Here is a 6,881-nt window from a genome sequence, read left to right on the forward strand (position 1 = left end):
AATCTCTCAATGGGGTTGAGAGGCTTCCAGTATCCTTAACAATAATGCTCACTCATGGACATGGACAAACAGCTTATGGTCACTTTGTCTTGGGCTTAGGCCAAGTGATCCCAACTTCACAATTTCATCTCTCTCAAAATGTTTAAGAAACTTAGAAAGAGAAGACCAACACATGTATGGTGACTTGAGCTCACAAAACTCAGATGTAGAACCACAAACAGATCTTTTTGATTGTGTTTTGTCTACTATGGCCCTGTATCAGCATATGGAAGTGCTGAAGGAGAGAAACGCATACTGCAAGCAGAGCATTGAGGATGTAGATGCAGAGACACATGTAGAAACAAATGTGGATACAGAGGGAAATTGTTCTTCACATATGCAGTCACTCTTTCATACTAACACACATGTGCAGGATAGGGGCATTGGCAATGCCTCAAGTTTAATGCCATCAAATTCAAGGACATCTTTCAAGAGATTGCCAAGGACGTTGTTGTTGCAACTTGACAATTGTGGTTCTGAAAATAAGAATCGTTATGTATTTGTCTATCTATCCCTATTGGTTGCACGAGGAGTGTTTGACATGGTGCAACTTGGTTTTCTTATGGTTGGTCATACTCATGAAGATATTGATGCATTGTTTAGTCGCTTCTCTGAGAAGTTGAGGAAACAAGCCATTTTCACATTTCCACATTTGATGAAGATCTTTAATGAGTGTGTTAGCATGCATCCAGCACCCTTTTTCCTACAAAAGGTGGCAGACTTCAAAGGCTTTGTCAAGGGATGCTTACATGATGGAGCCGATAGCTTGATTGGACATTCAAAGCCATTGCAATTCAGGTTTTATATGAGTGATGGAATATCTTTGATGCAATACAAAGTACACCCCAAAAAATGTCGATTGGTTACGAGAAAGCCATTGCAATTCAGGTTTTATATGAGTGATGGAATACCTTTGATGCAATACAAAGTACACTCCAAAAATGTTGATTGGTTACCAGAAAGCGGTATAGAGTTATGGAAGAGAAATGACCAGGGAGGACCCAAGCTTCCTGAAGGTTTTCCAAAAGTATTGCCACCCTTTGAGTATGTAAAGGAAAATGAGAAGGTTGTGGAGGGCTTAAAAAAACATGTCAATTGGTGGAAAGAGAACTTGCAAGAGAAACGAGACCAAAGTGATTATGCAAAGTGGATCAATCCGGTCCTTGCCTATTGAGAGAATCTTATGCTAAACATGCAAACCCCTAGTGCAAGGGAAGACATTGGATTTCATGACTTTTGGCCAAGGAGTGTATGCAAAAAAGCTGAGCCTCTTAACCTTCAAGTGGAGGATAATATAGATGAAGGGTTTGATGTAAATGAGGACCATTATTGTGGTCCAATGCGCAACAGACCTGCTGAAGAGTTCAACCCGACTCTTGATGTGTCTAAAGGAGATTTTGTGCTTGTACAACCTTGTGATGCAAATTACCCAATATGGTTGGGAGTGACAACAAGTGATGTTGATCAAAACAACAACTCGATAAACTACCTACAAGTTTAGATACAATATTGGGCACCAATTTCAAAGAAGAAGAATGCAAGTGATGTGGAGGTTTATAAGGATTGCTGGAACAAGTATTGGTGGCGAGAGAACAGAAATGATCCTCAGCACTGGGAAGACACTACCTGCATCATTTGGGCATGAAAGCCCAAGGGTGGACGACTTCCAGAGAAAATCAAGATTCCAAAGGCTATAATACTCAAGGCCAAACAGAATCAATTGAATCAACATGAAAGTGAGGCACCATCACACGTCAGTGCAATTGAGCAAGAATGATTTGTTTGCACATGGGCAACTAGCTTCATAATCTTTTAGCAATGTTGTATAAAGCTACCAAACTCATAGTTCAATCATTATTCAGATTGTAAGGCTTTCTTAAGCTTTTAGATTTATGGAGAGGGTGGGAGAGGGACAAAGAGGGAAGATGGTGGGACATTGGGAGATATATATATATATATATATAGACTAGGACATTGGGAGATATATATATATATATATATATAGACTAAGAGGGAGGGTGGATAAGGGAGAAAGAGTGAGAGGGGGAAGAGGGTGGGAGAGGGACAAAGAGGGAAGAGGGTGGGACATTGGGATATATATATATATATATATATATCTCCCAATATCCCACCCTCTTCCCTCTTTGTCCCTCTCCATATATATATATATCCCAATATCCCACCCTCTTCCCTCTCTGTCCCTCTCCCACCCTAGGTGGGATGTTGGGAGATATATATATATATATATATATATATATATATATATATATATATATATCCCAACATCCCACCCTCTTCCCTCTCTATCCCTCTTCCCCCTTTCACTCTTTCTCCCACCCTCTTCCCCCTCTCACTCTTTCTCCCTTATCTACTCTCTTCCCCCTCTCACTCTTTCTCCCTTATCCACCCTCCCTCTTACTCTATGTTCTTCCGTCCCCCCTTCCCTCTAACTCTCTCCCAACCTCTTGTCTTTCTCTCTTCCTCTCTCTCTACTTCTCCCATCCTCTCTTGCTCTCTCCCTATCCCTCCCTATGCATTATCTCTCCTTTCCTCTTCTCTCTATCTCTCCTATCTCTCCCTCTCCCTATGCATAATCTCTCCTTTCCTCTCTCTCTCTCTCTCTCTCTCTCTCTCTCTCTCTCTCTCTCTCTCTCTCCCTTCCATTCCATGATGAGATATGCCATGGACACTATTGTATCACTTTGTTCTCATAGGCCCATTAGGTCTTTAGTAGATGCTTAATATATCTTTCTTTCTTTCTCCCTCCCTATGCATAATATCTCCTCTCCTCTTCCCTCTATCTCTCCCTCTCCCTGTGCATAATCTCTCCTTCCCTCTCTCTCTCTCTCTCTCTCTCTCTCTCCCCCCCCCAATGTCATCCCTTTCTCTCTCCCTCTCACTCTACTTCTCCCTCCCACCCTCTTCCCTCTCTCCCTCTCACTCTACTTCCCTCTCTCCCACCCTCTTCCCTCTCTCCTTTCTTTCCCTCTCCCTCACTCTTCCTATGCATAATCTCTCCTTCCCTCTCTGCCATCCTTCCTATGCATCATCTCTCCTTCCCTCTCTCCCACTATTTCTCCCTTTCCCACCCCTCTCTCTCTCTCTCTCTCTCTCTCTCTCTCTCTCTCTCTCTCTCTTCCCTTTCTTTGTCCCACCCTCTCTTGCCCACTCTGTTCATCCACCCACGATCTAATGTGTCTGTATTTCAAGAGTGCCTCTTCTTCAATGCACAATGCCACTGACGGCTTAGTTTCTTGTACTCTTCTTGAAAATTCCTAACTACATATTATACTATATGGATGTTCAAGTTTTTTTTCCAATGAAAAAGGCAGGAACGCTCCACGACCTTCTAGTATATTCTCTGGTCCATTACTATAGAATGTCCTAACTGTCCTCCAATTGGTTCTAGCCTCATCAGTCCCATGAAGCCAAAAAAATCTGGTTCAGAAAATCCGTTTTGCCCCACAACATTGTTAATTATTTTCTAAAAATGAACTTGTGCGACTGTATCCTCCTCTTTCGTTTTATAAGTCGCAATTGTCATGAGCTATTGTAGGCTACATGCCATCATATAACAGTTGAAAACAAGTTCAAAATTTTGAAGAATTTGATAAGACCAAATTGTACCTTGAAGAATTTGACAAGACTAAACTGCACCACACATTCTTCTACATCAGGTTTGTTCTTGCAGTAGAAACAAGCTAGAGAGCCATATCCATTCATTTTTATTAAACCCAGCGAGGGAAGCTTCTATGTGAGCTTGCCTAATATTTAGAAAATTACAAAGTCCTAATAAATACTCTTATTAATCATTTTCCAAGCACTATATCTCATAAAATCAACTCAAAAACACACAAAAAACTAATGAAAATGAGTTCGAATTTTTAACACTAAATCTAAGCATATTAAAATAAATTTTAAAAAATATATTTATTTTCAAAAAATATTATTTCAGACAAACATAAAAACATTCTTCAATCATTATAAATAGTGTCATTAATGTATAAAATTTATAATTTATTTTTAATAATTATATTTAATAATAAATGCTTACATAACTAACTCCTATTAATACTTACTTTTTTAACTACCTTGAGTTTTCATGAATACATGTAATTTATACGTGATGGTCATATTGTTGTGACTAAAATCATAATTTTGAATAACTATTCTATTTAATATATATAATGACATCTCCTTTTGAAAGAGAGAGAGAGAGAGAGAGAGAGAGAGAGAGAGAGAGAGGATATGGTCACCCCTAAGAGGCATCTAAGTTGCACATGTGGATGTGTATGGCATGTATAATGATGTGGATGTGTATGGCAAGTGTGCTGCTCTGTTCGGAGCTTTTGTAGACATGTATAGTAATGTAGACATGTATCGTAAGTGCATTGCACATGTGGATGTATATGGCATATATAGCAATGTGGATGTGTATGGCAAGTACGATGCTCTATCAGGAGCTTTTATGGACATGTATGGCAAGTGGGCTACCATATTCATTGCAAAATTGCAAGAGAAGTGTTTCTTTAAGATGTATTGCAAGTATGGTGTAGGGCAATTTTCATGTGGACATTGTATGGCAAGTGAAAAAGAAAATGCTCATGCGGAATAAAAGTACAAGTATGGTGGTGTAGAGTATTCTATGTGATGTGGCATGTTTACAGTTAGAGAGCATATATGTGAATGTCCCACCAAAATAATTCTAGCTTCTCTACTGCCATTACCAATCTACCACCTTCAAAAGTGATTCTTCTGGATGGTAGAACCCCTTTTGAATTACAAGAGATGCCTACCCTTCTTTAATATATATTAGTGGAAGGCCTGTGCTACTATTACGGCGGCATAGACTATCTACCCTTCTTTGATATATTCTATGAAAGGCCCGCGCTACTGCATAGACTACCCACCCTTATACACTACTTTATCACGTGGCTAGAGGAGGAGGAGAGGAGATGGTTTTAGAAGAGATGCTAAAGAGAGTGACATATTGTAGGAGAGAGAAACCTGTGCTTAATAGAATACTAGTACTCAACCCGTACGTTGTTGTTGCGGTATGCAAAACACATTAAGAAACAAAACCCACGAATAGAAGCCGAAATACAAAGGGTCAATCGGAATACAAAGGGTCAATTGAAGAGATTTTTTCCTCTTATTTTTTAGAAATCCAGGATTTCTTTTTTCTCTACTCTCCTTGTGCCTTGGTTGTCCATGGTTAATATGTAATATATATATATATATATATGTATGTATGTATGTATGTATGTATGTATGTATTAAATTTAAGTGGAGCACTACCCCAATAGAGTGTTCCAATTTTGTCTGGGTTCAATCTATATATATATATATATATATATGTATGTATGTATGTATGTATGTATGTATTAAATTTAAGTGGAGCACTACCCCAATAGAGTGTTCCAATTTTGTCAGGGCTCAATCCCCATTGGGGGACTCACCCCCTCCCCTCGCTCATTATCTTGGCTTTTCATATCTCAATTAAATAGGAAAGCGCAATCGTTTCCATGGTACTGAGTTAACGAACTAGTTTTCAATATGCGTTTTAAATGCCTACATATTCTTTGTTGTTAACTTGGTTTTCATAACCTGGTAATCTTATTACTATTGATCATTAGCCAACTCTGATGCGCCTATTGTCGGTGGCTCGATCGATCAGGAGCTAGCGCATGAGGTACAGTCGTTGGTTGCTCACATCATAGACATCCTGCAAGGTGACTTGCAATTATTCGATGCCGCACAGCCACAGAGGTGGGCAACGGACTTACTGATAAGAAAGAAAAGCCCATGATTATTCACATTAAAAACATTCTAGAGGGTGTGCGGTCACATGACATTACCCCTGCTGCGATCAAATATGCAGAGATTGATCTTATTATACAAATTTTAGACAGCCTCACTAAGGGCGATGTCACCCTTAGTGAGGTGTCCCTCCACTAAGGGTGACGTCGCCCTTGTTGGGGGACCCTCCCCTCAATTAAGGCCTCTCTCTCTCTCTCTCTCTCTCTCTCTCTCTCGCTCGCTCGCTCGCTCGAGACTGCCCTCCCTCCCCCCTCGCTCGAGACCGCCCTCCCTCCCCCCCCCCTCTCTCTCTCTCTCTAGCTCGCTTGCTTGAGACGTCTCTCTCTCTCTCTCTCTCTCGCCAATGGAGGTAGTACAAACATTCAAGTACTTAGGTATTGATGTGCCAACCACACACAAATAGGGGTTATGTATTGAGCGTAGATTGGAAGCTGGGTGGTGTGATGTGAAAAATTGATATCTTTCATTGTCAATTTTGTGCATATTTTGATGGTTTCGCAATGGTAATAAGGTGGAAGCTTGTCCAAGAAGATTGCGGCGCCCACAATGGAATAACGGCGTGGTGATGCGGCGGCTTGGCGGCTACCCCGATAACAACATTCTATCTTCAAATATAATGGTTTTACTTGATTTAGGGTGCACACATTGTAAATGCCACAAGTATGCTTGATAAATACTTTGGTATGGTAGATAGGCTAGTGATGTGGAAAATAAAAGTGGGCCTTTATGCTCACATGGATTTTTATTGTATTATTAATATGGTATTCACCATAAGGCTACAAGTTGGGGAGTGTGGAAGGCATGTGGAGGAGTGTGTGTAGGTGCATAATTGGGAAAGATTCTTCTAGAATGCCTACATGGAAGAGGAGAATTCCGCCATGTGTAAGTGGGATCTCCACCTACATGCCACTTAGGCTTGGCTATTATCTCATCACACTCTCAAAGTCAAAAAGTCTTCAATTTAATAATCAATAGAAGACTTAGCCTAAGAGGACAATTGATGGTGACATCTACCCTTATGT

This window comes from Cibotium barometz, chromosome 41 (genome assembly GCF_041138505.1).
Source record: "Cibotium barometz isolate CiBa-2024 chromosome 41, ASM4113850v1, whole genome shotgun sequence".
Lineage (NCBI taxonomy): Eukaryota > Viridiplantae > Streptophyta > Polypodiopsida > Cyatheales > Cibotiaceae > Cibotium > Cibotium barometz.